Raw genomic sequence first — 13,475 nt, forward strand, 5'->3', positions numbered from 1 at the left:
CCCTCCGGGAGGAGCCCCCGGGGAGTGTACAGCCCCGCCCTTACACGTGGCTTGCACGGCAGGGCTGCGAGGTGTATCTGGGCACTCGTGAGCCAGCGCGGGACTCACGAGGCCCTACCTCAAGGCGGGTTGCGCCTGGTCTTGAGTCTTGGTGACTGTATGTCCCTGCAAGGCAGTTAGATGCAAGTACTCTACGTCCTCAGGTCCCGGCCCTCGAGCGAGCTCAGCCGCCGCTGGTATGCCAGGTTGCGATGCCGTGGTCAAGGCCAGGGGGTGAGGGCTGGAGAGCCAGTGAGAGCTCCTGAGTCACGATGCTCAGGAGCCCCCCTTTTAACATGCAAGCGAATTGCATAGGATGAACAGACCCATTGTGGGCAGCAATCGAGCAGGTGATAGCATTTGGCAGGTTAAGCATGGAGAGCAGATCAACTTGGATAAATGCAGGAAGATGCGTGCCACCGGGTCCGGCCCGAGCGGCTTGGGGATGATGCAGCCCGAGGGGCGCCCCCAACAAGGTAAGCTAAAGACATAAGCAAACGGGATACATGCCGCAGGGACGGACCCACACGGCCTGGGAATAACGCAGCCCGAGGGGCGCTCCCAGCTAAACGAGCTTGGAAGATGTCACCTGGTTTTGTAGACGAAGTAGAGTTGGTGCAGCTAAAGGCGTGCATTGAAGAAATGACTCCTCATGAGCCGCCAGAACCCTAAGCCTCCGGAGGCTCTGGGGCTCGGGAGGTTCCTTGAAGACCGTCTCCATCTCCTCCAGAACGGCGTGGTACCTGGCTTCCTGAGCCGCCAGGACACGTCGCATGTTGCGCTGATAGGCCGACGCCATGATCGGCAAGCCAAAGGTCATACGAATGTAGCTGTGTGGCGGGCCCTCGCAGCAGCCCACTCGCGAAGGCCAGAAGCACTCCTGAGATGCGGCCCTATTGAGCCCTGGGACGTCGATGCAGACATGCAGCCCAGCATTCTCGCCAGGATGCGGAGCTGTGCCTTGTGGGCAGTTGTCGCTGAGCATGGCTCTTGCTTCTTGCAGTTCCTGGGTGGTCCCAGTGATGAACTCCTGAGTGGTGGGCACTCCTTTCCCTATGCTCTCCTGAGGGTCACGTGCCGCGAAGCACGCCTCCAAGTGGTGCCCAAGCGCCTCCCCCGTGAGGTTGGAAAGGTCTGAGGCCCTCCAGAAGAGAGCCCCCGAGCCCTGCCTGAGGAGGGCACCGGGCATGCCTTCCAATGTGATAGAGGGAGGCGCTCCTAGAGCGGGCGCTTGTCCTGACGAGACTCCTGCCGCGACGCCATCCTCCTGAGGTCCTGCTCGGCGCGACCGCTTCTTCTTTGGGATGGCCTCCAGAGGGCCTTCATTTCTGCTGTCGAGGTCGTCGATTCCTGCGGCTTGAAAGGAGCGCTCGAGGGAGCACACCGCATCCCTCTCTTCACATGGGACCGTGATGATTCCTCCGCTTCCTGGCATCTTGAGAATGTTGTAGCCGTGATGAGTGACTGCCATGAACTTGGCCAGGGCTGGATACCCAAGGATGGCATTGTACGGCAGGCGGATGTGCGAGACGTCGAAGTCGATGAGCTCGGTGCGGTAGTTCTTGTGCTCCCCGAAGGTACCAGGCAGGCGGACCTGCCCTATCGGTGTGGTGGAGCCGTCGGTCACTCCCGAGAAAGGCTTGGTGGGCTGGAGCTATTCATAAGGCACTTGGAGGTTGTCGAACGTGTCGATGGACAGAACGTTGAGGCCCGCGCCGCCATCAATGAGGGTCTTGGTGGCCTACACATTGTTGATGACTTGGGAACACATCATAGGGAGGGTGCCAGCGGTGGCTGCGCACTTGAGCTGATCCGCCGAGTTGAAAGTGATGGCGCATTGGGACCACCTGAGCGGGCGCATGGCCTCGAGTTTGGGGAGCGTCGCGTACACGTCGCGAGCGAACTATTTGAAGGTGCGCTGAGAGGCTAGGGCCTGGGCGCCGCCCAAGATGCAGGCGATCGCACACGGCTCCTGGAAGCCCCCAGCCCCCTCGTCCTGGTGGTGGTCGTCGTTCCTTATTGGTGGCGGCAGCGGGGGAAGACCGGCGTTGCCCTGGGGGCGATCTTCACGTGGCGGGTCCCTCCAGGCGCCCTCATGAGGTTGGTCCTGCCAGCGGTCCTCACGAGGCCGGTCGCGCCACTCCTGGCGCGGGCCACAGTCATCCCAGCGTCCGTCTCCACGTCCTCCTCCATGGCCGTAGCCCCGGTCGTTGCGCCCGGGGCGTCGACCGTAGCGTCCTTCCCGTATGGCTCTGAGCTCTTGACAATCGCTGGTGTTGTGGGTGTTCAGGTTGTGGAAGGCGCAGAATGGTCAGCCGTTCTTGGATGACTCGGGCTGATCTCTACCCCGCTTGATGTCGGGCTCCGCTGCGAGCACAACGGCCTCCTTGCGCTTCACGTCCTTGGCATTGGCCTTCTTCTCCTCCGCGCCCACGGCTGGCAGCTCAAGGAGAGAGAGGCGCCCCTCCTCAGCTCTTGCGCACTTGATCGCCAGGTTGAACAGCTCCTGAGATGTGCAGAGCTCCTCGTGGATGGCGAGCTCTTCCTTCATCTTGACGTCGTGGACGCCGTCGGAAAACGCGGAGATGATGGCCTTGTCCGTGACCTTGGGGATCTTGAGGCGGGTGTTGTTGAAGCGCTAGATGTACTTCTGGAGGGTCTCTCCTGGTTGCTGCCTGATGCGGCGTAGATCAGCCGCGGCTGGTGGGCGGTCGCGAGTGCCCTGGAAGTTGGTGACGAAGCGATCGCGCATCTCATCCCAGGAGGAGATCGAGCGTGCTGCAGGTTCAGCAGCCAGGAGCGAGCTCCATCCTTGAGACCCATGGGAAACCAGTTCGCCATGACCTTTTCATCGCCGTTGGCCACTTCGATGCTCAGCTCATAGAGCTGCAGGAACTCCGCGGGGTCGGCGGTACCGTCGTAGCGAGGAGGCAGATTCGGCTTGAACTTCCCTGGCCAGGCGACGCTACGCAGCTCGGGGGTGAAGGCGTGGCAGCCAGCCCTGGTTGCCGGGGCCCGCTTCGGAGGTGGAGCTTGGTCTTGACGAGGTCCGCGCTGCACCGCTGTGGGTGGTGCACGGTCTTGACGAGGTGACGCGGGGAGCGCATGTGCAGCTTCTCGCGGCCGCGACATTTCTTGGCAGCTTCTCTCTTCGCGCGCGGGCGCCGGGTGCGGCGGATCACACCGCGGAGCCGCACGCCTTGGTGCCAAGGCGCCGTCTTGGGTCTGAGGTGGTGGAGGCACGCTATGAGCCCCGTCGCCCGTGGCTGGTTGAGGGGGAGGCAGAGAGTGGGATGACGCCGGAGAGCCCCCTGCGGCGTGGACGAGCTCGGCGACGCGGTCGAGCCACTCCTCGTAGAGGTCGTCGACGGGGCGGTAGCGCAGGAGCTCGTTCGCCACGAGGAGCGCAGCCCGTGCCTCCATGGGAGCGCGGTGCGCGTGAGATGAAGAACCGGCAGGGGTCAGCGATGGAGTGGCGGTGCGGCCGTCCTGCCGCACCGAAGGATGCAGCGAGGACGCCTGCTGCTCGTTCCCCACCGGGCCGGTGGCAGCGTTGGCGGAGGGAGACGGAGAACGGCGATGTGGCCCGCCGACGGGAGCCGTCTGAGCGACGCATGTGGTGATGGCAGCCCGACGCTCAGCTCGAGCACGGCGAGCGTCCGCCATGGAGACGACGGAGCGATGAACTGATGGAAGGGAAGTTATGGTGCACCCCTACCTGGCACGCCAAATGTCAGATGTGGGGTTCCGGCAAACCCTTAAGCTTCGAACACTGGGGTGCGCGCAAAGTCTTTCCTTCCCACCGATCTACGCCCTAGCTCGCTAAGATCTCACGGACGAACTCGACGAACTCGCAACACAGAAAGACACGAGGTTTATACTAGTTCGGGCCACCGTTGTGGTGTAATACGCTACTCTAGTGTGGTGGTGGTGGTGGATTGCCTCTAGGGCAGATGATGAACAGTACAAGGGAAGAACAACCTCCTGAGGTTGAGGTGTTCTTGTGAGTAGGCTCTCGATCGGGTTGGATCAAGTTAATATGAGATGCCCCTACTATGGTGGCTAGCTCTACTTATATAGGCCCTGGTCCTCTTCCCAAATATCGAGCGGGAAGGGAGCCAACAACGGCAGGCCAATTTGAAGGTGGACAGCTAGTACAAGCTATCCTGAAAAAAGTGGTCTTCGCCTGCAAAAGGCTCTAGCGGTGACGCCGTCTTGGGCTCCACGATGACCACTGACTTGCCGTCCTCTTGGTCTTGGTCTCGTTGCACCAATATAACAACCTTTGCCTGATGCCTCGGTACTCTTCGTCTGTGCTGGCTTCCTTAGCACCAAAGAGGAAATAAGGACGCTGTGCGCGCTGGCGCCCGCCTGGTGTCATGCGTCATGGCTCACGTCACGAGGGCCTCGTGAGGTTTGCCCCGCCTTCATATCTCCGCTCCTCGTGAGCCTTCCTGGCTAGGCTACTCCAAAGGAGGTCTTGCATCGTTTGCCTCGCAAGGCTTGGACCCTCGCGAGGGTCTTGGATGCTTTGTTGATGAAGATGGGCCATATGGCCTTTTGGCTTAGCCACGCCGTGGGCCGCAGGCAGGCAAGTCTGGGGACCCCCGTTCCCAGAACGCCGACAGTGCCATAGGAGGCCGGCCCTCCCCTCCGCCACTCCTTTATATACGGGGGAGGGGGGCACCCCATAGAGACACAAGTTGATCTCTTAGCCGTGTGTGGTGCCCCCTCCACATATTTCCACCTCGGTCATATTGTCATAGTGCTTAGGCGAAGCCCTGCGTCGGTAACTTCATCATCACCGTCAACACACCGTCATGCTGACAAAACTCTCCCTCGGCCTCAGCTGGATCTAGAGTTCGAGGGACATCACCGAGCTGAACGTGTGCAGATCGCGGAGGTGCCGTGCGTTCGGTACTTGATCGGTTGGATCGCGGAGACGTTCGACTACATCAACATCGTTACTTAACGCTTCCGCTTTCGATCTATGAGGGTACATAGACACACTCTCCCCTCTCGTTGCTATGCATCTCTAGATAGATCTTGCGTGTTCGTAGGAATTTTTTTGAAATACTGCGTTCCCCAATAGTGGCATCTGAGCCATGTCTATGCGTAGATGTTGTATGCATGAGTAGAACACAAAGGAATTGTGGGCGTGGGTTTATACATATTGCTTGCCATCACTAGTTGTTTCTTGATTCGACGGTATTGTTGGATAAAGCGGCCCGGACCGACATTACATGACCGCGTTCATGAGACTAGTTCTATTGACGTGCTTTGCACAGAGGTGGCTGGCGGGTGTTAGTTTCTCCAACTTTAGTTGAATCGGATTCAATGAACAGGGTTCTTTCTAAAGATCAAAAAGCAATCACTGTACTGCATTGTGGTTTTTGATGTGTAGGTAAGAACAGTTCTTGCTAAGCCCGTAGCAGCCACGTAAAACTTGCAACAACAAAGTAGAGGACGTCTAACTTGTTTTTGCAGGGCATGTTGTGATGTGATATGGTCAAGACGTGATTATATAAATTATTGTATGAGATGGTCATGTTTTGTAACACAGTTATCGGCAACTGGCGGGAGCCATACGGTTGTCACTTTATTGTATGAAATGCAATCACCATGTAATTGCTTTACTTTATCACTAAGAGGTAGCGATAGTCGTAGAAGCAATAGTTGGCGAGACGACAACGATGCTTTGTTGGAGATCAAGGTGTCAAGTCGGTGACAATGGTGATCATGACGGTGTTTTGGAGATGGAGATCAAATGCACAAGATGATGATGGCCATATCATATCACTTATTTGATTGCATGTGATGTTTATCTTTTTATGCATCTTATTTTGCTTAGTACGGCGGTAGCATTATAAGATGATCCCTCACTAAATTTCAAGGTATAAGTGTTCTCCCTGAGTATGCACCATTGCTACAGTTCTTCGTGCCGAGACACCACGTGATGATCGGGTGTGATAAGCTCTACATTCACATACAACGGGTGCAAGCCAGTTTTGCACACGCAGAATACTCGGGTTAAACTTGACGAGCCTAGCATATGCAGATATGGCCTCGGAACACTAAGACCGAAAGGTCGATCGTTAATCATATAGTAGATATGATCAATATAGTGATGTTCACCATTGAAAGCTACTCCATCTCACGTGATGATCGGACATGGTTTAGTTGATATGGATCACGTGATCATTTAGATGACTCGAGGGATGTCTAGCTAAGTGGGAGTTCTTAAGTAATATGATTAATTGAACTTTAATTTATGATGAACTTAGTCCTGATAGTATTTGCATATCTATGTTGTAGATCAATAGCTTGTGATGTAGCTTCCAGTTTATTTTTGATATGTTCCTAGAGAAAAATAAGTTGAAAGATGATAGTAGAAATGATGCGGACTTGGTCTGTGATCTGAGGATTGTCCTCATTGTTGCACAGAAGAATTATGTCCTTGATGCACTGCTAGGTGACAGACCTATTGCAGGAGCAGATGCACACGTTATGAACATTTGACAAAGCTCAGTATGATGACTACTTAATAGTTTAGTGCACCATGCTTTACGGCTTAGAACCGGGACATGGAAATCGTTTTGAATGCCATGGAGCATATAAGATGTTCTAAGAGTTGAAATTGGTATTTCATACTCATGCTTGTGTCGAGAGGTATGAGACCTCTGACAGTACTTTGCCTACAAGATGGAGGAGAATAGCTCAACCAGTGAGCATGTGCTCAGATTGTCTAGGTACTACAATTGCTTGAATCAAGTGGGAGTTAATCTTCTAGATAAGATAGTAATTGACAAAGTTCTCTAGTCACTATCACCAAGTTACTAGAACTTAGTGATGAACTATAATATGCAAGGGATGATGAAAGTAATTTCCAAGCTCTTCGCGATGCTAAAATCAGCGAAGGTAGAAATCAAGAAATAGCATCAAGTGTTGATGCTTAATAAGACCACTAGTTTCAAGAGAAGGGCAAAGGGAAAGAAAGAGGAACTTCAAAGAAGAATAGCAAGCAAGTTGCTGCTCCCATGAAGAGGCCCAAAGCTAGACCCAAGCCTGGAACTGAGTGCTTCTACTGCAAAGGAAATGGTCACTGGAAGTGGAACTGTCCTAGATACTTGGCGGATAAGAAGGATGGCAATGTGAACAAAAGTATATTTAATATACATGTTATTGATGTGTACTTTACTAGTGTTTATAGCAACCCCTCAATATTTGATACTGGTTTAGTTGCTAAGATTAGTAATTAAAAGCAGGAGTTGCAGAATGAACACAGACTAGTTATGGGCAAAGTGACGATGTGTGTTGGAAATGATTCCAAGGTTGATAAGATCACCATCGCACACACCCTCTACCTTAGAGATTAGTGTTGGACCACAATAAATGTTATTTGGTGTTTCCGTTGAGCAAAATATGATTGGATCATGTTTATTGCCATACGGTTATTCATTTAAGTCGAAGAATAATTGTTGTTCTATTTACATGAATAAAACCTTCGATGGTCATACACTTAATATAAATGGTTTATTGAATCTCGGTCGTAGTGATACACATATTCATGATATCGATGCCAAAAGATGCAAAGTTGATAATGATAGTGCAACATACTAGTGGCACTGTCGTTTAGGTCATATTGGTGTAAAGCGCATGAAGAAACTCCATGCGGATGGACTTTTGGAATCACTTGATTATGAATCATTTTATGCTTGCGAACCATGCCTCATGGGCAAGATGACTAAGACTCCATTCTCTAGAACAATGGAGCGAGTCACTGACTTATTGGAAATAATACATACGGATGTATGCGGTCCGATGAGTGTTGAGGCTCGCGGCGGGTATCGTTATTTTCTGACCTTCACAGATGATTTGAAGAGATATGGGTATATCTACTTAATGAAACACAAGTCTGAAACATTTGAAAAGTTCAAAGAATTTCAGAGTGAAGTTGAGAATCATCGTAACAAGAAAATAAAGTTTCTACGATCTGATCATGGAGGCAGATATTTGAGTTACGAGTTTGGCCTTCATTTGAAACAATGTGGAATAGTTTCGCAACTCATGCCACCTGGAACACCACAACGTAATGGTGTGTCCGAATGTCGTAAACCATACTTTATTAGATATGGTGCGATCTATGATGTCTCTTACTGATTTACCACTATCGTTTTGGGGTTATGCTTTAGAGACAGCTGCATTCACATTAAATAGGGCACCATCTAAATCCGTTGAGATGACACCATATGAACTGTGGTTTAGCAAGAAACCTAAGCTGTCATTTCTTAAAGTTTAGGGCGCTGATGCTTATGTGAAAAAGTTACAACCTGATAAGCTCGAACCCAAATCAGAGAAATGCGTCTTCATAGGATACCCAAGGGAAACTGTTGGGTGCACCTTCCATCACAGATCAGAAGACAAGATACTCGTTGCTAAGAATGGATCCTTTCTAGAGAAGAAGTTTCTCTCTAAAGAAGTGAGTGGGAGGAATGTAGAACTTGATGAGGTAATTGTGCCTTCTCCCGAATTGGAAAGTAGTTCATCACAGAAATCAGTTCCAGTGATTCCTACACCAATTAGTGAGGAAGCTAACGATAATGATCATGAAACTTCAGATCAAGTTACTACCGAACCTCGTAGGTCAACCAGAGTATGGTCCGCACCAGAGTGGTATGGTAATCCTTTCTGGAAGTCATGTTACTAGACCATGACGAACCTACGAACTATGAGGAAGCAACGATGAGCCCAGATTCTGCGAAATGGCTTGAGGCCATGAAATCTGAGATGGGATCCATGTATGAGAACAAAGTATGGACTTTGATTGACTTTCCCAATGATTGGCGAGCCATTGAGAATAAATGGATCTTCAAGAGGAAGACGGACGCTGATAGTAGTGTTAATATCTACAAAGCTCGTATTGTCGTAAAAAGTTTTCGACAAGTTCAAGGTGTTGACTATGATAAGATTTTCTCACTCGTAGTGATGCTTAAGTATATCTGAATCATGTTAGCAATTGCCACATTTTATGGAATTTGGCAAATGGATGTCAAAACTGCATTCCTTGATGGATTTCTTAAAGAAGAGTTGTATATGATGCAACTAGAAGGTTCTGTCAATCCAAAAGGTGCTAACAAAGTGTGTAAGCTCCAGTGATCTATTAATGGACTAGTGCAAGCATCTCGGAGTAGGAACGTACGCTTTGATAGTGTGATCAAAGCATATGGTTTTATACATATTTTTTGAGAAGCCTGTATTTACAAGAAAGTGAGTGGGAGCTCTGTAGCATTTTTGATATTATATGTGGATGACATATTATTGATTGGAAATGATACTAAATTTCTGAATAGCAAAAAAGGATACTTTAATAAGAATTTTTCAATGAAAGACCTCAGTGAAGCTACTTACATATTGGGCATCAAGATCTATAAAGATAGATCAAGACGCTTGATAAGACTTTGATGAGTACATACCTTGATAAGATTTTGAAGGAGTTCAAAATGGATCAGTCAAAGAAGGAGTTCTTGCCTGAGTTGTAAGGTGTGAAGTTGACTAAACACTCAAAACCCGACCGCGACAGAAAATAGAAAGAGAATGAAAAGTCATTCACTATGCCTCAGTCATAGGTTCTATAAAGTATGCTATGCTGTGTACCAGACCTATTGTGTACATCACCATGAGTTTGGCAAGGGGATACGATATTGATCTAGGAGTGGATCACTGGACAGCGGTCAAAATTATCCTTAGAAGACTAAGGAGATATTTCTTGGTTATGGAGGTGATAAAGAGTTTGTCGTAAAGAGTTGCATCGATGCATGCTTTTACAAATGATTCTGAGTCTCAATCTGGATACATATTGAAAGTGGGAGAAATTAGCTAGAGTAGATCCATGTAGAGCATTGTAGACATAGAAAATTTGCAAAATACATACGACTCCGAATGTGACAGACCCATTGACTAAGCTTCTCTCATAAGCAAAACATGATCACACCTTAGTACTCTTTGGGTGTTAATCACATAGTGATGTGAACTAGATTATTGACTCTAGTAAAACCCTTTGGGTATTAGTCACATGGCGATGGGAACTAATCACATAAAGATGTGAACTATTGGTATTAAATCACATGACGATGTGAACTAGATTATCGACTCTAGTGCAAGTGGGAGACTGAAGGAAATATGCCCTAGAGGCAATAATAAAGTTGTTATTTATATTTCCTTATATCATTATAAATGTTTATTGTTCATTCTAGAATTTTATTAACCGGAAACTTAGTACATGTGTGAATACATAGACAAACAGAGTGTCACTAGTATGCCTCTACTTGACTAGCTCGTTAATCAAAGATGGTTAAGTTTCCTAGACATAGACATGAGTTGTCATTTGATGAACAGGATCACATCATTAGAGAATGATGTGATTGACTTGACCCATCCGTTATCTTAGCACTATGATTGTTTAGTTTATTGCTATTGCTTTCTCCATAACTTATACATGTTCTTATGACTATAAGATTATGCAACTCCCGAATACCGGAGGAACACTTAGTGTGCTATCAAACGTCACAATGTAACTGGGTGATTGTAAAGATGCTCTACAAGTGTCTCTGATGGTGTTTGTTGAGTTAGCATAGATCATGATTAGGATTTGTCACTCCGATTGTCGGAGAGGTATCTCCGGGCCGTCTCGGTAATGCACATCACTATAAGCCTTGCAAGCAATGTGACTAATGAGTTAGTTGCGGGATGTTGCATTACAGAATGAGTAAAGAGACTTTCTGGTAACGATATTGAACTAGGTATGATGATACCGACGATCGAATCTCGGGCAAGTAACATACCGATGACAAAGGGAACAACATATATCGTTATGCGGTTTGACCGGTAAAGATCTTTGTAGAATATGTAGGAACCAATATGAGCATCCAGGTTCCACTATTGGTTACTGACCGGAGACATGTCTCAGTCATGTCTACATAGTTCTCGAACCCGTAGGGTCCACACGCTTAACGTTTGATGACGATCGGTATTATGAGTTTATGTGTTTTGATGTACCAAAGGTAGTTCAGAGTCCCGGATTTGATCATAGACATGACGAGGAGTCTCGAAATGGTCGAGACATAAAGATCGATATATTGGAAGCCTATGTTTGGACATCGGAATGGCTCCGGATGAATTCGGGCATTTTTCGGAGTACTGGGAGGTTACCGGAACCCCCCGGGGAGTATATGGGCCTTATTGGGCCTTAGTGGAAAAGAGGAGAGGGAAAGAAAAGGTGGGAGGCATGCCCCCTATCCCAATACGAATTGGGAGGGGGCCGCCTCCCTTTCCTTTCTCCTCTCCTCCCCTTCCTTCTCTCCTACTCCTACTACATGGAAGGGGGGAATCCTACTCCCGGTGGGAGTAGGACTCCCCTAGGGCGCGCCATAGAGAGGGTCGGCCCCTTCCTTCCTCCACTCCTTTATATACGGGGGAGGGGGCACCCCATAGACACACAAGATGATCATTGATCTTTTAGCCGTGTGCGGTGCCCCCATCCACCATAATCCACCTCGGTAATATCGTAGCGGTGCTTAGGTGAAGCCCTGTTCCGGTAGCAACATCATCACCGTCATCACGCCGTCGTGCTAACAAAGCTCTTCCTCAAAGCTCTACTGGATCGTGGGTTGGACGTCACCGAGCCGAACATGTGCAGATCGCAGAGGTGTCGTACCTTCAGTGCTAGATCGGTCGATCGTGAAGACGTACGACTACATCAACCGCGTTGTCATAACGCTTCCGCTTACGGTCTACGAGGGTACGTAGACAATACTCTCCCCTCTCGTTGCTATGCATCACCACGATCTTGTGTGTGCATAGGATTTTTTTTTGAAATTACTGCGTTCCCCAACAAAATGTTTCTTATAAGCATGCCACTTTTTGCGGAGTGAATTGGGAGTGCCTTTGCACACCAAAAAGGGAGGATAGATTTTATAAGAAGCATAAATATTTAGAAATGAAAAGGTTGCAAGAGACGCTAGATGATTGTGCTGAAAGATGTAATTTTTTTGACACCCTTGTGAACTTTGCAATGAATGTGGTCATTTAAATATCCAATGCAAATTCTTTCATGATCATCATGTCTAAAAATTGTGATAACTTGATTACCCTTGAGCATCATAAAGAGCTTAGTCTTCTTTTGGGGTATGAAGAAATGAAACATATAATTAAGGTTTTTCCAAATCCCGAGATGTTTCTTGATTTTGATCTAGAGGAAATTTATATGTTTTGTACGGTAAATTGCATTGAGAATCCTTATATTGCCAACTATCTAAAGACAAGAAAACACATAGAATATGAAGAGAGTACTAATGAAAGGGAAAATATTTCCCAATACCCTCCTAGTGTTTATTATGATGAATCAGGTAACGGGGAGGAGCTTCCTATCCAATCAATCTCTTCAAGAAGAAGCTTGAAAGAATTAATTAAACCCACACATGGTGTGGTGAAGAAGAAGAAAAGAAGAAAGAATAGAGGTAAAAAGGTATCTCTCCCAAATAAAGTTGCTCCCATCACCATTGTGCCTCATGAAAGTGAATCAAATATGTTGATGGAGGATGATGATATTAATGATGATTTTGTTATGCCTATTGCTTATTGTGATGATTATGATTGGGAGGACAATGATATCAATTATGGTCTTGAAAATATTTTTAGCACTTGCTTGGAAGAATATGATAATAATGTTTGCTATACTATTGGTGCCATTCATGCTATTGATAAGAATGATTGTGATGATATGCAAAACCACAAGCTTGGGGATGCTATGTTTGATGAGTATGATATGTTTGAAGATTTATTTGCTGGAAATAATGCTTGTCCTAAGCTTGGGGATGCTTTTCTTAATGAATATTATCCTTTGATTCCTTCTACTTTCGATAAGAAAATTTATTATGATGATAGCATGCCTCCTATTTATGATGATTACATCGATGAAAGTGGGTTTGGAAGAGTGTCAACTCTAGGTAGTAGTGATCCCACTATTTTGGAGGGTGTTGAATCTTATTACAATATTGATGAAAGTGGATCTGGAGAGGTCATGACTTTATTTAGTGATACATCCACTATTTTGGAAGAGGTTTCAATTGATTATGACAATGAAGTTGCTATCTATGATGATTATCATGATGACATGTATGCCGTAAAGATTAATAAATTTTCTATGCTTGTGCATCATGAAAAGAGTGCTGTATGTGATAGTTATATTGTTGAATCCATTCATGATGCCTCTGAAAATTATTATGAGAAAGGAACTTATGCCCTTACATATCACAATAATATCAAGTTTCTTCTCTATGTGTTGATTGTTTTGAAGTTGCACTTGTTTTGCTTTCCTATGCAAGTTGATTCTTGTTCCCATAAGTTGTTTGCTCACAAAATACCTTTGCATAGGAAGT

The sequence above is a fragment of the Triticum urartu genome, chromosome 1 (assembly GCF_003073215.2).
Source record: "Triticum urartu cultivar G1812 chromosome 1, Tu2.1, whole genome shotgun sequence".
In the NCBI taxonomy this organism is placed as follows: domain Eukaryota; kingdom Viridiplantae; phylum Streptophyta; class Magnoliopsida; order Poales; family Poaceae; genus Triticum; species Triticum urartu.